We start from the raw sequence: 18,663 nt of genomic DNA on the forward strand, positions 1-18,663 counted from the left end.
AAGCGGTACCGGAGCGCCAAGTCTAGGACAAAAAGGCTTCTCAACAGTTTTTACCCTCAAGCCATAAGACTCCTGAACAGGTAACCAAATGGTTACCTGGACTATTTGCATTGTGTGCCCCCCCCCCCAACCCCTCTTTTACACTGCTGCTGCTACTCTCTGTTTATCTTATATGCATAGTCACTTTAACTATACATTCATGTACATACTACCTCAACTGGCCCGACCAACCAGTGCTCCTGCACATTGGCTAACCGGGCTATCTGCATTGTGTCCCTCCACCTGCCAACTCCTCTTTTTACGCTACTGCTACTCTCTGTTCATCATATATGCATAGTCACTTTAACCATACCTACATGTACATACTACCTCAATAAGCCTGACTAACCGGTGTCTGTATATAGCCTTGCTACTCTTATTTTATTATTTCTTTACTTACCTACACACACACACACACACACACACACACACACACACACACACCTTTTTTTTCGCACTATTGGTTAGAGCCTGTAAGTAAGCATTTAAATGTAAGGTCTACACCTGTTGTATTCCGTGCACGTGACAAATAAACTTTGATTTGATTTGATATTTTCTGGGGTTGCTCCGACAGCAATGAGGACTACACCACATCAGTCATTGGCTTCATCAATAAGTGCATCGATGACGTCGTCTCCACAGTGACCGTACGTACATACCCCAACCAGCAGCCATGGATTACAGGCAACATCCGCGCTGAGCCAAAGGCTAGAGCTGCCGCTTTCAAGGAGCGGGACTTTAACCCGGAAGCTTATAAGAAATCCCGCTATGCCCTACGATGAACCATCAAACAGGCAAGCGTCAATACAGGACTAAGATTGAATCATACTACACCAGCTCTGACGCTCGTCGGCTGTGGCACGGCTTGCAAACCCTTACAGACTACAAAGGGAAGCACAGCCAAGAGCTGCCCAGTGACACGAGCCTACCAGACGAGCTAAACTACTTCTATGCTCACTTCGAGGCAAATAACACTGAAACATGCATGGGAGCACCAGCTGTTCCAGAAGACTGTGTGATCATGTAAGACCTTTAAACAGGTCAACATTCACAAGGCCGCAGGGCCAGATGGATTACCAAGATGTGTACTGCGAGCATGTGCTGACCAACTGGCAAGTGTCTTCACTGATATTTTCAACCCCTCCCTGTCCTAGTCTGTAATACCAACATGTTTAAAGCAGACCACCATCATGCCTGTGCCCAAGAACACTAAGGTAACCTGCCTAAATGACTACAGACCCGTAGCACTCACATCTGTAGCCATTAAGTGTTTTGAAAGGCTGGTCATGGCTCACATCAACATCATTATCCCAGAAATCCTAGACCCACTCCAATTTGCATACCACCCCAACAGATCCACAGATGATGAAATCTCCATTGCAATCCACACTGCCCTTTCCCACCTGGACAAAAGGAGCACCTATGTCAAATCAAATCAAATCAAATTGAATTTATTTATATAGCCCTTCTTACATCAGCTGATATCTCAAAGTGCTGTACAGAAACCCAGCCTAAAACCCCAAACAGCAAGCAATGCAGGTGTAGAAGCACGGTGACTAGGAAAAACTCCCTTGAAAGGCCAAAACCTAGGAAGAAACCTAGAGAGGAACCAGGCTATGAGGGGTGGCCAGTCCTCTTCTGGCTGTGCCGGGTGAAGATTATAACAGCACATGGCCTAGATGTTCAAATGTTCATAAATGACCAGCATGGTCAAATAATAATAATCACAGTAGTTGTCGAGGGTGCAACAAGTCAGTAACACAAGAGTTAGTGTCAGTTGGCTTTTTCATAGCCGATCATTCAGAGTATCTCTACCGCTCCTGCTGTCTCTAGAGAGTTGAAAACAGCAGGTCTGGGACATGTAGCACGTCCGGTGAATAGGTCAGGGTTCCAGCAGGTCTGGGACAGCAGGTCTGGGACAGGTAGCACGTCCGGTGAACAGGTCAGGGTTCCATAGCTGCAGGCAGAACAGTTGGAACTGGAGCAGCAACACGGCCAGGTGAACTGGGGACAGCAAGGAGTCATCAAGCCGGGTAGTCATGAGGCATGGTCCTAGGGCTCAGGTCCTCCGAGAGAGAGAAAGAAAGAAAGAGAAAGAGAGAATTAGAGAGAGCATATTTAAATTCACTCAGGACACCGGAAAAGACAAGTGAAATACTCCAGATGTGACCGACTGACCCTAGCCCCCCGACACATAAACTACTGCAGCATAAATACTGGAGGCTGAGACAGGAGGGGTCAGGAGACACTGTGGCCCCGTCCTATGTGAGAATGCTATTCATTGATTACAGCTCAGTGTTCAATACCATAGTGTCCTCAAAGCTCATCAATAAGCTAAGGACCCTGGGACTAAACACCTCCCTCTGCAGCTGTATCCTGAACTTCCTGACGGGCAGCCCCCAGGTGGTAAGGTTAGGCATCAACACATCCGCCACGCTGAACCTTAACACAGGGGCCCCTCAGTGGTGCGTGCTCAGTCCCCTCCTGTACTCCCTGTTCACTCATGACTGCACGGCCAGGCAATACCATCATTAAGTTTGCCGATAACACAACAGTGGTATGTCTGACCACCCGACAACGACGAGACAGCCTATAGGGAGGAGGTCAGAGACCTGGCCGTGTGGTGCCAGGACAAGAACATTTCCCTCAACGTGATCAAGACAAAGGAGATGATTGTGGACTACAGGAAAAAGAGGACCGAACACTCCCCCATTCTCATCGACAGGGCTGCAGTGGAGCCTGTTGAGAGCTTCAAGTTCCTTGGCGTCCACATCACCAACAAACTAACATGGTCCAAGCACACCAAGACAGTCGTGAAGAGGGCACAACGAAAACTATTCCCCCTCAGGAGACTGAAAAGATTTGGCATGGGTCCTCAGATCCTCAAAAGGTTCTACAGCTGCACCATTGAGAGCATCCTGACTGGTTGCATCACTGCCTGGTATGGCAACTGCTCGGCCTCTGACCGCAAGGCACTACAGAGGGTAGTGCGAACGGCCCAGTACATCACTGGGGCCAAGCTTCCTGCCATCCAGGACCTCTATACCAGGCAGTGTCAGAGGAAGGCCCTAAAAATTGTCAATGACTCCTGCCACCCTAGTCATAGACTGCTCTCTCTGCTACCGCATGGCAAGCGGTACCGGTGCGCCAAGTCTAGTTCCAAGAGGCTTCTAAACAGCTTCTACCCCCAAGCCATAAGACTCCTGAACACTTAATCAAAAGGCTACCCAAACTATTGCCCCCTCTCCCCCTCTTTTACACCGCTGCTACTCTCTGTTAACTTTTATGCATAGTCACTTTAATAACTTTACCTACATGTACATATTACTTCAACTAACCGGTGCCCCCGCACATTGACTCTGTACCGGTTCCCCCTTGTATATAGTCTCGCTATTGTTATTTTACTGCTGCTCTTTAATTACTTGTTACTTTTATTTCTTATTCTCATCCGTATTTTTTAAAACTGCATTGTTGGTTAGGGGCTCGTAACTAAGCATTTCACTGTCAGGTCTACACCTGTTGTATTCGGCGCATGTGACCAATACAATTTGATTTGATTGAGTCAAACAGTTGTACTGAGCTCACGAGGCCACAGTACAGTACATGGACTTGGTAGGAAGTGTAATACTTGGTAATATATTGGATAACACAAGCTTATCAGCAAGAGCATCCCTGGAGGCAGATACAACGCAATGTGCAACACAGGAGAAGATAGCAAACTGTTTATACCACCGTACACACTGAAGTTTGCTGTCAGACTAACCTATTGTTGTTGTTTTGTGCACTGGAGCCCTATGCGATACTGTATGATTCACTAGGCTTGCTCCCATTTTTCATCCCCTATTCCTCTATATTACTGCATGCCCAGAAAGCTACAATCTCCCCTCTTTCCCTTCTCTGTTCTGAGTTAAACAGGATTTCATCTTCTTGAATACTTAAAGCGGTACCCTCTTGATTCCCTTGTTAGATAGTTGAAGTACATCCTCTCCTGGCTCCTTTTCAATATCACCAGAAAATGTTGAGGATAACTGCTTTCAAATGAATGAGTAGGCAAACACAGCGTGTACATATACTTCACTGACAAACCGACACACACCGACAAACACACTCAGAAAAAGACAATCCATTATTTACAGACACTATATGCTTATTTCATTTTATTTAACCAGGAAAGTTCACTCAGTACACTTCCTAAGATCACAGTCCTGGTACTACAGTATACTAGTCTGTGATTGGTACAGATGTATGATCTTAATTTGAGCCAGTTTGCTACAGCAGGAAAATAATCATGCAGCAACAGAAAATGTGAATTATTATGTGAATTATAATTAATGGACTTTTTTGTCAGGGTTAATACATTTTTCGTAAGGGAAATTACAAACTTGCGAAACCTTTTAAAACCTCAAATACACTATTAAATGTCCTGCATTGTAAGAAAGTTATCCTACAACAGGGTGATCAAATTAAGATCCTACATCTGTGCTGGGGGTGATGGTCAATGCAGAAAACAACACCAATATTGTCCAGTATTGACTTCAAATATTAGGATTCAAAACGTTGCTCCATACACAGGCTACTGCTAGGCTGTGTGTTGTTGCAAGTCTTCCTATCTACAACTGAACTCAACCAGAGTTATCAGGCAGCTCGTCCACAGCAACATTCATTATAGAACCAGACACTGTCTGTTACATCTTTTATGAAAAAACATTATCGTGGATCATTTTTTTGACGTGGGAGAACACATTTTTATGATTCAGATTGTGCCATTTCAGAAACTCTGTTCATCTGAAAAGCTGTAATTTTGCAGCACTACCCTTTCCATTAAAGGCCCACGTCTGTAGAAGAGAACAAAATACAAAACCATAATGTACAGGTTGCTATGGCAACTCCCAACATTAAATTGCGATGGTTATCAGAAGCTTTCTTTGTTGTAAAATGACCTTTTATGTATTCCAGTGAATCCCTGAGAGATAAAGAAAACCTGACCATTAGTCATCTTCTAAAGGAACACATGAAAGATCACACACACATGCATAAGATATGTGCTGCTTAGGCTGCCTTGTTGATGTTTTTTGATAGTGGCCCTCAGAGTGAGTACCAGTGACATGAGCCTTAAGAAGTGTGTGTGCGCTGTGTCTAGTACATGTGAGTTTTTCAATGAATAATGCATGTTTATTTGTGGCGTGACATTCAATGACTGGTGTTTGTGTGTGTGTGTGTGTGTATTTGTGCATGCACAGAGAATGAAATGAAAGGTGTTATGCCAGTGTGCATGTTAGTGTGCACATGCCAGTGTGTGTGTGTATGGTGTAAGCAGGATAGTGCAGAGTGTGAAGTAGAATGTGACATCCACAGTCCCACTGGAGTGTGAATAAGAGAGGAGAGGAGTGTGAGGTGGAGGAGAGAAACATGATCTTCCATCACCAACCACAGCAGCGAGCTGGGCCCATCTAAACACACACACACACACACACACACACACACACACACACACACACACACACACACACACACACACACACACACACACACACACACACACACACACACACACACACACACACACCAGCAGCACTTACTAAAACCCTGTTGGCTGATGTTACATAGCCTATAGCCACTTAAGTGAGTGCATGTTGATTATACCGCGGCATACAGCACACATGTGATGAGGTGGGGAGAATGGAGGGATGAAGGAGGGGAGGGGAGAGAGAGTGGGAGGCCGCAGTGCCTTTTCTTCTCTCTGGGTAATGTAAATATTTCACTGTGTTTCCATCTCAGGGGTCCATCCACTGTCCTCTACCATTTCACTCCTCTCTCACTTCTCTCTTTCTTCCCATCCTCCACTGGTCTGTTTGACCATCTGAAGGGCAACTCATCTCAACACCACACCCTTCCTTCACCTGACCCTGGATGTGTTGACTGAACTGAACACAGGAAGGTAACGCCAGAGAGCTCCAACTTCTTCTCCGTGTACACCCTCCATCCACAGAACCAGACCTCAACCAGAGCACTACCAACAAACCATCCATTAAATCAGAACACCACTACCTAACCATCCATTTAATCAGAACACCACTAACTAATCATCCAAAACACCACTAACTAACCATCCATTCAACCAGAACACCACTAACTAATCATCCAAAACACCACTAACTAACCATCCATTCAACCAGAACACCACTAACTAATCATCCAAAACACCAATAACTAACCATCCATTCAACCAGAGCACCACTAACTAACCATCCATTCAACCAGAACACCACTAACTAACCATCCAATCAACCAGAACACAACCAGAACACCACTAACTAACCATCAATTCAACCAGAACTCCACTAACTAACCATCCATTCAACCAGAAGACAACCAGAACACCACTAACTAACCATCAATTCAACCAGAACTCCACTAACTAACTATCCATTCAACCAGAACACTAGTAACCATCCATTCAACCAGAACACTACTAACTAACCATCCATTCAACAAGAACACAACCAGAACACCACTAACTAACCATCCATTCAACCAGAACACTAGTAACCATCCATTCAACCAGAACACCACTAACTAACCATCCATTCAACCACAACATTACCAACTAACCATCCATTCAACCAGAATACTACTAACTACCCATCCATTCAATCAGAACACTACTAACTAACCATCCATTCAACCAGAACACTACTAACTAACTATCCATTCAACCAGAACACTACTAACTAACCAACCATCCATTCAACCAGAATACTACTAACTACCCATCATTTCAATCAGAACACTACTAACTAACCATCCATTCAACCAGAACACTACTAACTAACTATCCATTCAACCAGAACATTACTAACTAACCATCCATTCAACCAGAATACTACTAACTACCCATCCATTCAATCAGAACTCTACTAACTAAGCATCCATTCAACCAGAACACTACTAACTTACTATCCATTCAACCAGAACACTACTAACTAACCATCCATTCAAACAGAATACTACTAACTACCCATCCATTCAATCAGAACACTACTAACTAACCATCCATTCAACCAGATCACTACTAACTAACCATCCATTCAACCAGAACACTACTAACTAACCATCCATTCAACCAGAACACTACTAACTAACCACCGATTCATGGAGATGATCAAAACAACAACAAAATAGGTAGTTGGACGTGAGCCACTACAGCTCAGACTGTGTGTTTAAATTAATGTCCTGCTGTTAGTGTGTGTGTGTTTGAGAGAGCGAGAGTGAGAGTGAGAGAGAGAGGGGGGTAAGAAAGAAAGAGAGAAAGAGAGTAGGAGAGAGAGATAGTGTTCGTGTTTAAAGGCTCTGGTGAGAGCGATAGCCCTTAGCCCTCTTATCGCTATTCTCTGAGGTAACGCTACTTCTCCTCAGGTCCTATGCATGATAAAACAGAGGTTGTGTGTGTGTGTAGGTCCCATGCATGATAAAGCAGGAGAGGAAGTCAGGGGATGTTTCATGGCTCCAGAGACAGGGACAGAGCAGAGAAACGTGACAGAGTGGAGGAATAAGTGGAGGGACCTGCTATCATCATTAGAAGTGCCAGACACCCCAGAGTGCCTATCATATTAGTGTGATTACATTGCATGATTTATATGCTTGCCAAGCCTCCCCTGCTAAGCAGACTTTATGCACATCACAGTCCCGTAGCTCTTTGACACACATATTGTATGTCCTTTGTTCCTGGAGTGGTTGCTTAAATGGAGCAGTGTTGGCTAAACAGGGTGTGAGCCAACGCACTTTAAAAGCTCCACCACAGCAATGCCTACTGGTAAATATATATATTTGTTTTATTTAACTAGGCAAGTCAATTAAAAACAAATTCTTATTTACAATGAAAGCCAAGGAACAATTTGGGTTAACTGCCTTTTTCAGGGGCAGAAAGACAGATTTCCACATTGTCAGCTCAGGGATTCGATCTACCAACCTTTCAGTTACTGGCCCAACGCTCTAACCACTAGGCTACCTGCCATATATATACAGTGTACAGTGACTTCTGAAAGTATTCATACCCCTTGACTTATTCCACATTTTATTGTGTTGCAGCCTGAATTCAAAATGGATTAAATGTATTTTGTTTCTCACCCATTTACACACAATAACCCATAATGCCATAGTGAAAACCTTTTTTTTGAAAATGAAATACAGAAATATCTCATTTATATAAGTATTCACACCCTTGAGTCAATACATGTTAGAATCACTTTTGGTAGCGATTACAGCTGTGAGTCTTTCTGGGTAATTCTCTAAGAGCTTTGTACACTTGGATTGTACAATATTTGCACATTATTCTTAAAAAATTCTTCAAGCTCTGTCAAGTTGGTTGTTGATCATTGCTAGACACCCATTTTCAAGTCTATTTACGTCAAAACTGTAACTAGGCCGATCAGGAACATTCAATGTCGTCTTGGTAAGCAATTCCAGTGTATATTTGGCCTTGTGTTTTAGGTTATTGTCCTGCTGAAAGGTGAAGTTGTCACCCAATGTCTGTTGGAAAGCAGACTGAACCAGGTTTTCCTCTAGGATTTTGCCTATACTTAGCTGTATTCCTAAAAAAACTCAGTAGACCTTGCCGATGACAAGCATACACATAACATGTAGCCACCACCATGCTTGAAAATATGAAGAGTTGTACTCAGTGATGTGTTGTGTTGGATTTGCCCCAAACATAATGCTTTGTACTCAGGACATAAAGGTAATTTCTTTGCAGTTTTATTTTAGTGCCTTATTGCAAACAGGAGGCACATTTTGGAATATTTTTATTCTGTACATGCATCCTTCACTCTGTCATCTAGATTAGTATTGTGGAGTAACTACAATGTTGTTGATCCATCCTTAGTTGTCTCCTATCACAGCGATGGAACTCTGTTTTAAAGTCACCATTGGCCTCATGGTGAAATCCCTGAGCGGGTTTCCTACCTCTCCGGCAACTGAGTTAGGAAGGACGCCTGTATCTTTGTTGTGTCTGAGTGTATTGATACACCATCCAAAGTGTAATTAATTACTTCACGTTTCTCAAAGGGATATTCAATGTCTGCTTCTTTTTTTAAATTTATTTTATCTACCAATAGGTGCTCTTCTTTACGGAAGCATTGGAAAACCTCCCTGGTGTTTGTGGTTGAATATGCGTTTGAAATTCACTGCTCGACTGAGGGACCTTAAAGATAATTGTATGTGTTGGCTACAGAGATGAGGTAGTCATTCAAAAATCATGTTAAACACTATTAATGCACACAGAGTGATCCCATGCAACTTATTATGTGACATGTTGAGCAAATGTTTACTCCTGAACTTATTTAGGCTTGCCATAATTAAGGGCTTGAATAATTATGGGTTATTGTGTTTAGGCCAGTGATACAAAAATCGCAATTTAATCAATTTTAAATGTAAATGTAACAACAAAATGTGGAAAAAGTCAATGGGGTGTGAATACTTTCTGAAGGCACTGTTTGTAGAAGTACATTTCATCCCTCGGGGCCATCGCTCAGTGATGTCATTGACAGCTAAAAAGGGATACAGTGATATATAACCCAGAAAAAAGAAAAAGAGATGCTGTAAATAGCACAACTGCAATGGAAGACGCAACTGCCAACCCAACCCTGTAAAACAACACATTTCCCTAAACCTATGCGGTGTATGTGACAATAAAACGTATTATCTTATTAAAATGAGAAAAGTTTCCCAAATCTTATATTGGATAAAGCTGGTATATTCTTTGACCGGATCTCATTGTTTTCTCTTCTCTTTATTTATAGACTGTATCTGATTGAACCTTTGATATGGAAAGACACCACACAGAACAAGGGGTGGAGAAAGATGAACGGACAGAAAGAGACAGAAAGAGAGAACGATTATAACGTGAAACGGGGACAGCTTGTGACGCAAGTGTTCCTGATCCTCTGCAGCCTTGATCGAGGAAAAGCTCAAGATTTTTGAACAATCCCAGAATATTCTATTAGGGCATTCTTATTCCAAAACTCTGAATGGGGACATCTCAACTACTGAATAGAGTGAGCCGAAGAAAGAAAGCAGAAAGCATTCCAAGTGCCATAGGCCTCAGTGAATGTCCTGCCTCTGTCTTTATCAGAAAACTAACAGAAACCTTATCCCCAAGGACAGACTCCCTAAACGCCTGTCTATGATCATTTGCAACTCACACAGGCTGAAAAACATCCTACAGAGACAAGCAATTATCAACTTTTAAAGACAGAGAGACTCGATTGATTAGGATTTTTAATTTGTTTTCTTTTAAAAAATCCCCCCTTTCTTTCTTTCTTTCTTTCTTTCTTTCTTTCTTTCTTTCTTTCTTTCTTTCTTTCTTTCTTTCTTTCTTTCTTTCTTTCTTTCTTTCTTTCTTTCTTTCTTTCTTTCTTTCTTTCTTTCTTTCTTTCTTTCTTTCTTTCTCCCTCTCCCTAGGTCGTGGAATTGATCACTTCTCCCGACTATTTGCACTGGACTCTTGGATGAAATCAGGACTCAGAAAAAGCATTGGATTTGTTTCGGGAGCAACCACAGTTCCTAAAAAGGGATGGCCTGCACCTGAACAGGAGAGGAGCTTGGATGCTGAGCGCTAACATCGAAAGGGAACTAAAAAAGCGATGGGATATCAGTCCTTGTCCGCAACAGGTAACACTCATTGATTCTTGTTTTAATCCACGTCCTAGTTTGAGGCATAGACGAAATGGCACAGTTCTAAGCAATCTTGTATCTACGATACTGTATACCATTTCAAGACAACCCCATGGCAATTTGATATAGAGGGTTATCTACTGATCATAGCATGTTTGTATTAGAGACTCAGTCTGATCTGAAATACCACAACAGTGGCCTTGGACTGATTCATGTACATGTTAGAAGTTTGATTTAGAAAAAAGTGTAAAAGTGTGCGTGTTTGTGTTGTCTTGGGGTTGGGCGGTATACCGTATTTTGCGATATAACGGTATTGATGCACGGCCCGGTGTGGTGGAATATTCTAATCAAGTGAGAGAGACTTTGTCATTTCTTCAAACAATCATCTTTGTTAAAAATCGATTAAGGGGGATCATAAGCCACTCGGGGTTCATCCTATCATTATCTGCACTGGGGCCTATTGTCTTAACCCCACCTTGGCTTAGTTTTCCAGATGCCAGGATGATTTTGAGACAATGAAGGATTATGTTCTACTCCCCCAGGCTCAGTCAAACCACACGGATGAGAAAGTTCAAAAAACCCTAAAATATTGCATAAAACAACAATTCGTTGCGTAAACAGTATTATAACATTATCTTGTCATTTTTCTCTCACACCAGTTTGGGTTTTTACTAGAGGTCGACCGATTAATCGGAATGGCAGATTAATTAGGTCCGATTTCAAGTTTTCATTACAATCGGTAATCAGCGTTTTTGGACACCGATTATGGCCGATTACATTGCACTCCACGAGGAGACTGCGTGGCAGGCTGACTACCTGTTATGCGAGTGCAGCAAGGAGCCAAGGTAAGGTGCTAGCTAGCATTAAACTTATAAAAAACAATCAATCTTAACATAATCGCTTGTTAACTACACATGGTTGATGATATTACTAGTTTATCTAGCGTATCCTGCGTTGCATATAATCGATGCAGTGCCTGTTAATTTATCATTGAATCACAGCCTACTTCGCCAAACGGGTGATTTAACAAGCGCATTCGCGAAAAAAGCACTGTCGTTGCACCAATATGTACCTAACTATAAACATCAACCCCTTTCTTAAAATCATTACACAAGTATATATTTTTAAACCTGCATATTTAGTAAATATTTCCTGCTAACATGAATTTCTTTTAACTAGGGAAATTGTGTCACTTCTCTTGCGTTCTGTGCAACAGAGTCAGGGTATATGCAGCAGTTTGGGCCGCCTGGCTTGTTGCGAACTGTGTGAAGACCATTTCTTCCTAACAAAGACAGCCAACTTCGCCAAACGGGGGATGATTTAACAAAAGCTCATTTGCGAATAAAGCACAATTGTTGCACGAATGTACCTAACCATAAATGTCAATGCCTTTCTTAAAATCAATACACAGAAGTATATATTTTTAAAACTGCATATTTAGTTAAAAGAAATTAATGTTAGCAGGCAATATTAACTAGGCAAATTGTGCCACTTCTCTTGCGTTCATTGCACGCAGAGTCAGGGTATATGCAAATGTTTGGGCCGCCTGGCTCATTGCAAACTAATTTGCCAGAATTTTACATAATTATGACATAACATTGAAGGTTGTGCAATGTAACAGCAATAATTACACTTATGGATGCCACCCGTTAGATAAAATACAGAATGGTTCCGTATTTCACTGAAAGAATAAACGTTTTGTTTTCGAAATGATAGTTTCCGGATTTGACCATATTAATGACCTAAGGCTCGTATTTCTGTGTGTTATTATAATTAAGCCTATGGTTTGATAGCGCAGTCTGACTGAGCGGTGGTAGGCAGCAGCAGGCTCGTAAGCTTTCATTCAAACAGCACTTTCCTGCATTTGCCAGCAGCTTTTCGCAATGCGTTGCGCTGTATATGACTTCAAGCCTATCAACTCCCGAGATTACGCTGGCAATACTAAAGTACCTATTAGAACATCCAATAGTCAAAGGTATATGAAATACAAATGGTATAGAGAGAAATATTCCTATAATAACTACAACCTAAAACTTCTTACCTGGGAATATTGAAGACTCGTGTAAAAGGAACCACCAGCTTTCATATGTTCTGACAAGGAACTTAAAAGTTAGCTTTTTTACATGGCACATATTGCACTTTTACTTCTCCAACACTTTGTTTTTGCATTATTAAACCAAATTAAATGTTTCATTATTTATTTGATACTAAATAGATTTTATTGATGTATTATATTAAGTTAAAATAAAAGTGTTCATTGTTCATTCTTTATTGTTGTAATTGTCATTATTACAAATATATACCTAAAAATCGTCTGATTAATCGGTATCGGCTTTTTTGGGTCCTCCAATAATCGGTATCGGCGTTGAAAAATCATAATCGGTCGACCTCTAGTTTTTTACCTTATCTTCTATAACGGTATTTGAATGGTGAATGCAGCACATGCAACAATGTTGATGACAACTGTTAGTTTTTACTCTGTTTATTTAGAACCTAACGGACAACTAGGAAAAGCTCAAACCAAGTTTATTTACCCAATGGATCAGACAGCTGAACAGTGTGATGTCAATTCTACCTTTTAACTAATAATGAGGAGAGGCGAAATCAATAATCAATCAAGGTATTACTTTTATTAAAAACATATTATAATAAGGTGGCTGGTCGCACCACCCACGCAGGTGAAATGGAGTGAGCCTCCCTGTACAAAGAGTACAGGAGCATTTATATAGTCAAGTTACCCCATACAAGCATCTGCAAAACACGTGACCCTATGTACGTGTATGTGTGTGAGGGGAGACAACTGGGTGAAAATTTGTAAGTCGCTCTGGATAACAGCGTCTGCTAAATGACTTAAATGTAAATGTAAATGTAGAAAATTGATCTTATTGTAATTCTAGCTTCTTAGACCAAAGCAGATATTTTGATAATTACTGAGACTTGGTTAAAAAAGTCTGTGCCAGACTGATGTGTCTCTGAATGGATATAATGTTTATTTATCTGACAGAGCTGGCAGAGGTGGGGGTGTTGTCATTTCATAAAGAACAACTTGAATGTTGCTGTGTGTATTACCACCTCTGTCCCCAAGCAATTTGAATGTCTTGTCCTAAATATGTGCCTTGGTAATAATGCCCAACTAACGTTAGTGGGAGTTTATCATCCTCCCTCAGCCCTCCCGATTGCTCTTAGCAAATAGCCTGACTTGCTGTTTAACTATGCTAAATCTGAATGATTAATATTCGATGATCTTTACCTGGATTGGTTCAGATGGACTGAAAGATATTTGTACTGAGCTAAATTTACCTCATCTGATAACTAAACCAACCTGTCCCAACTAAACCAGCCTGAAAAATATACTATTTTGGAAATCATTCAAACAAACGCCCCTGTTTGCTAACAAGCACAGTGACCAGTGACCATTGCCTGTAAGAAATCCTAAATCATGTCAGCGCATTTTGGGGGGGGGGGTTCAATGAGCAACCATCGCTGTATGACCTGTGGTTGTATGATTGGGAGGGTATGTCCTCAATCTCTGATTTGGATTAGGCCCTTAACTCTCTGTTTAACTCTGTTGTAGATTAGCATGCCCCATAGAAAATATTAAGGTTAAAGGACCGATCTAAATCATGCTTCACGCATTAATTGTCTGAGAGATTTCATGAAAGAAACTTAGCTTGGGCCAAGGCTAGATTGACTGATTCTACCACTGACTGGCAGTCCTTCAGACATTTGAGAAATAGATGTCTTACTCGGGTTAGAAAAGCATCGCAGTGCTAGAGGCGTCATTACAGAACCTGGTTCGATCCCGGGCTGTATAACAACCGGCCGTGATTGGGAGTCCCATAGGGCAGCGCACAATTGGCCCAAGGTCGTCCTGGGAGGGTTTGGCCGGGGGGATTTACTTGGCTCATTGCGCTCTAGCGACTCCTTGTGACGTGCTGGGGACCTGCAGGCTGACCTTGATCGTCAGGTGAACAGTATTTCCTTCGACACATTGGTGCGGCTCGCTTCCGGGTTAAGTGGGCGGGTGTTAAGAAGCGCAGTTTGGAAGCTCATGTTTCGGAGGACGCATGACTCGACCTTCGCCTCCCGCCTCCCCAGGAAATGGGCCTCAACTAACCGGTGCCCCCGCACACTAACTCTGCAACAGTACCCTCTGTAAATAGTCACGCTATTGTTATTTTTCTGCCGCTCTTCAATTACTTGTTACTTTTATTTCTTATTCTTATCCGTATATTTTCAAACTGCATTGTTGGTTAGGGGCTAGTAAGTAAGCATTTCACTCTACACCTGTTGTATTCGGCGCATGTGACTAATACAATTTGATTTCATTTGATTTGAGCCCATTAGGGAGTTGCAGCGATGAGACCGAAATTGGGGAGAAAAGGGGGTAAAATACAACTAAAATATATAAACTCAAAATCAAAAGTAACAGTCAGTATCTAGTGTGGCCACCAGCTGCATTAAGTACTGCAGTGCATCTCCTCCTCATGGACTGCACCAGATTTACCAGTTCTTGCTGTGAGCTGTTACCCCACTCTTCCACCAAAATTGTGTCACATTACATTTTTTGTCATCTTTGAATATGTTTTAGTTCCCGGACATTTCTGGGGGGAATGGCCCCAGCCCTCACCCTCCGATCCAACAGGTCCCAGACGTGCTCAATGGGATTGAGATCTGGGCTCTTTGCTGGCCATGGCTGAACACCGACATGCCTGTCTTGCAGGAAATCATGCACAGAATGAGCAGTATGGCTGGTGGCATTGTCATGCTGGAGGGTCATGTCAGGATGAGCCTACAGGAAGGGTACCACATGAGGGAGGAGGATGTCATCCCTGTAACACACAGCATTGAGATTGCCTGCAATGACAACAAGCTCAGTCCGATGATGCTGTGAAACACCGCCCCAGACCATGACAGACCCTCCTCCTCGATCCCGCTTCAGAGTACAGGCCTCGGTGTAACGCTCATTCCTTCAACGATAAACGCGAATCCAACCATCACCCCTGGTGAGAAAAAAACGTGACTCATCAGTGAAGAGCACTTTTTGCCAGTCCTGTCTGGTCCAGCGACGGTGGGTTTGCGCCCATAGGCGACGTTGTTGCCAGTGATGTCTGGTAAGGACCTGCCTTGCAACAGACCTACAAGCCCTCAGTCCAGCCTCTCTCAGCCTATTGCGGACAGTCTGAGCACTGATGGAGGGATTGTGCGTTCCTGGTTTAACTTGGGCAGTTGTTGTTGCCATCCTGTACTTGTCCCGCAGGTGTGATGTTCGGATGTACCGATCCTGTGCAGGTGTTGTTCCACGTGGTCTGTCACTGCGAGGATGATCAGCTGTCTGTCCTGTCTCCCTGTAGCGCTGTCTTAGGTGTCTCACAGCACGGACATTGCAATTTATTGCCCTGGCCACATCTGCAGTCCTCATGCCTCCTTGCAGCATGCCTAAGGCACGTTCACGCAGATGAGCAAGGACCCTGGGCATCTTTCTTTTGGTGTTTTTCAGAGTCAGTAGAAAGGCCTCTTTAGTGTCCTATGTTTTAATAACTGTGACCTTAATTGCCTACCGTCTGTAAGCTGTTAGGGTCTTAACGACCGTTCCACAGGTGCATGTTCATTAATTGTTTATGGTTCATTGAACAAGCATGGGAAACTGAAGTTATTCGAATTTTTAGGAACTATCCTTGAAAGACAGGGTCCTGAGTTTAAATATATACATTTTAAAAAGCCAACATACTTCTTGAATTGTATATCTGAGAGTGGTGGAAATTCAGCTAAATTCTGGAAAGTGGTAAAATCTTTTAAACAAAACTCACCCACAAATTGCCCCAGCAGGTTGTGACAGCCTTTGGTCCCATAACAGTTAAAAATGAAATGTATGGTGCTTTTAATGACCATTTTGCCTCAGCTGGTCAACTATTTGAAAGAATAGTTTCTGAAAACACCTCAAGTTATTCACCTCTAAACAGATAGCAGAGAATGATGCACTTCCAGGCACGGACTTTGTTTTTCTTCATTTGAACCATTTGATGTCAATGAAGTGCCTTGCAAAAAATATATGTAAAAAATCATAGGAGCTGATTCGCTTAATCCCTTTTTACTGCAGCTTTCTGCCCCCTCAATGTCAAACCTTTGACCCACATTTTTTGTTTGTTTAACGATTGCTTCTGGTGCTATCCCTAAGATCTAGAAGGCAATGAAGGCCCTCCCCCTTCACAAAGGCGGGGATCCTTCTGACCTATATACTGTAATTACTGCCCAATTTCTAAACTATCTTGCTTTGCTCAAATATTGGAATCACAAACAGTCAGCTAGTAACTTTGTTAATTTCAAATTATATTCTTCATGTGCACCAATCTAGCACCAAACCCGCTCACAGGGTTGATTAACTCTTGAGGTCCCTCATGCCTCTACCAACCTAGGTAAATCAGCCTTTAGTTTTAATGCCCCCCATAATATACAAATCCCTGGTGCCAATAGGGCAGTTTAGAACGCTGATGAGGAAGGAATCCACTGAGGTTTGCGAGTGTTTCTGTTGATTGTAAGAATTTATTTGTGTTGTTGAATTGTAATGCATCTGTAACTGCTGTATCTGTAGTTTCTTTTTTGCTGTTTTATTGAATTATGTTGATTTGTGAATTGTTTCTTCTCAGGGCACCATTGAGAATGAGACCCTGGTCTTAATTGGATTCCCCTGAATAAATAAAAGTTAATACATAAATACAAATCTTTCTCTCCCATTCTTCCTCCAATTAATTTTCTCCTCTCCACTGCCTCAATCCCCATCTTCCCGAGCTTGTAAACTAACCCTTCAGACAATAAAAATACTTGCATTCCCTCCTCTCCCCCCAGTCACATTCCTCCCTTTCTCCCTCTCTCATCCTTCTTGTATGATGAGTTCATTATGTTTTATACCAGTCATTATCTGATGTCTTTATTCAGGCAGGGAGCTGGGCTGGATTCTGCAACCTAGGCGTTTTATGAAGATGGAGAAAGGTGGTGTGTGTGTGTGTGTGTGCGTTCATGTGTGTCTGCGCATACTTTTATGTGTATGTGTGTATGTCTGTGTGTGTTAACCTTGACCAAGGGCATTGCAGAAGCGTTATGCCACCCTGGGGTCCCAAATTGCAGCCATCTGGTCTGGAGTAGAGAGCAGTGGATTGTGCTTGGGTCTAAGCATTACCATTGGCAGGTTAAAGCTCCTACAGCCCCTGAGATGGCAGTTATACTGGGCTTCTCCATGACTGGGTCAGGGCCGTTAAAAACAAAACACTAGAATCGGCAAATATCTACAAATACTGTATATTCCTCCAAAATAAATCCTCAACTCCTATATTTATTTGTTACACTGGCTTTTTCAGTCATAAGGAGTGTAGCAGGCAAAGGCAATGCAGGCTGATGTTAGTGTGTATTCAGTTTCCCCGTCATAGCTGTTATTTGGTTATCACTTATACATATGTTCTGAAAATCCAACAACATTCCAAAGATAAAACACTGAGCACTCTGTTATTTTTCAAAACTTTTAGATTAAAGCTTGTAGGTGTCTGTCTTATCAGACATTTTCTTCTTTAACCATTATTCACCCAGATAGTACCTTTCAGATAAAGCATTTCTTTCCCACCCGAGATGCTGAGGCTGACATTTGCACAGCTCAGACAGGCAGACAGGCAGGCTCTGCCTGTGTCTCAGACCATTACTGAGTGTGTGTATGTGTGTGTGTGAGAGATGTGGTGAGGTGGGAAGCCTGACATCCAGGCCTGGAGAGACACACACCAGAGGGACAGGCCATAGCAGGGGGTGATGGGAAGGCAGTTTCTCCAGGCGAGCGACTCCTGAAAGCCATGTCAGTGTCAGGGGATCAATATGTGTGTGACTGGGTAAAGGCTATCTGTTACACCTACTGTTTTACACACTGTCTCACAAACAAATCTACACACACCGTCTCACACACTAACCTAC

General features: G+C 42.4%; 1 long non-coding RNA gene across 1 annotated transcript in view; it reads right to left on the reverse strand.

The window, feature by feature from the left end:
- Nucleotides 1-2,069: 2,069 nt before the first annotated feature.
- The window catches only part of LOC123724496 (uncharacterized), a 29,258-nt gene continuing 12,664 nt past the window's right edge, over nt 2,070-18,663 (reverse strand). Inside the window, exon 3 of the long non-coding RNA XR_006757048.1 lies at nt 2,070-2,105. This is a non-coding gene — a long non-coding RNA (uncharacterized lncRNA). The remainder of the gene's footprint in view (nt 2,106-18,663) is intronic.

Source organism: Salmo salar, chromosome ssa10, assembly GCF_905237065.1.
Source record: "Salmo salar chromosome ssa10, Ssal_v3.1, whole genome shotgun sequence".
Classification (NCBI taxonomy): Eukaryota; Metazoa; Chordata; class Actinopteri; order Salmoniformes; family Salmonidae; genus Salmo; species Salmo salar.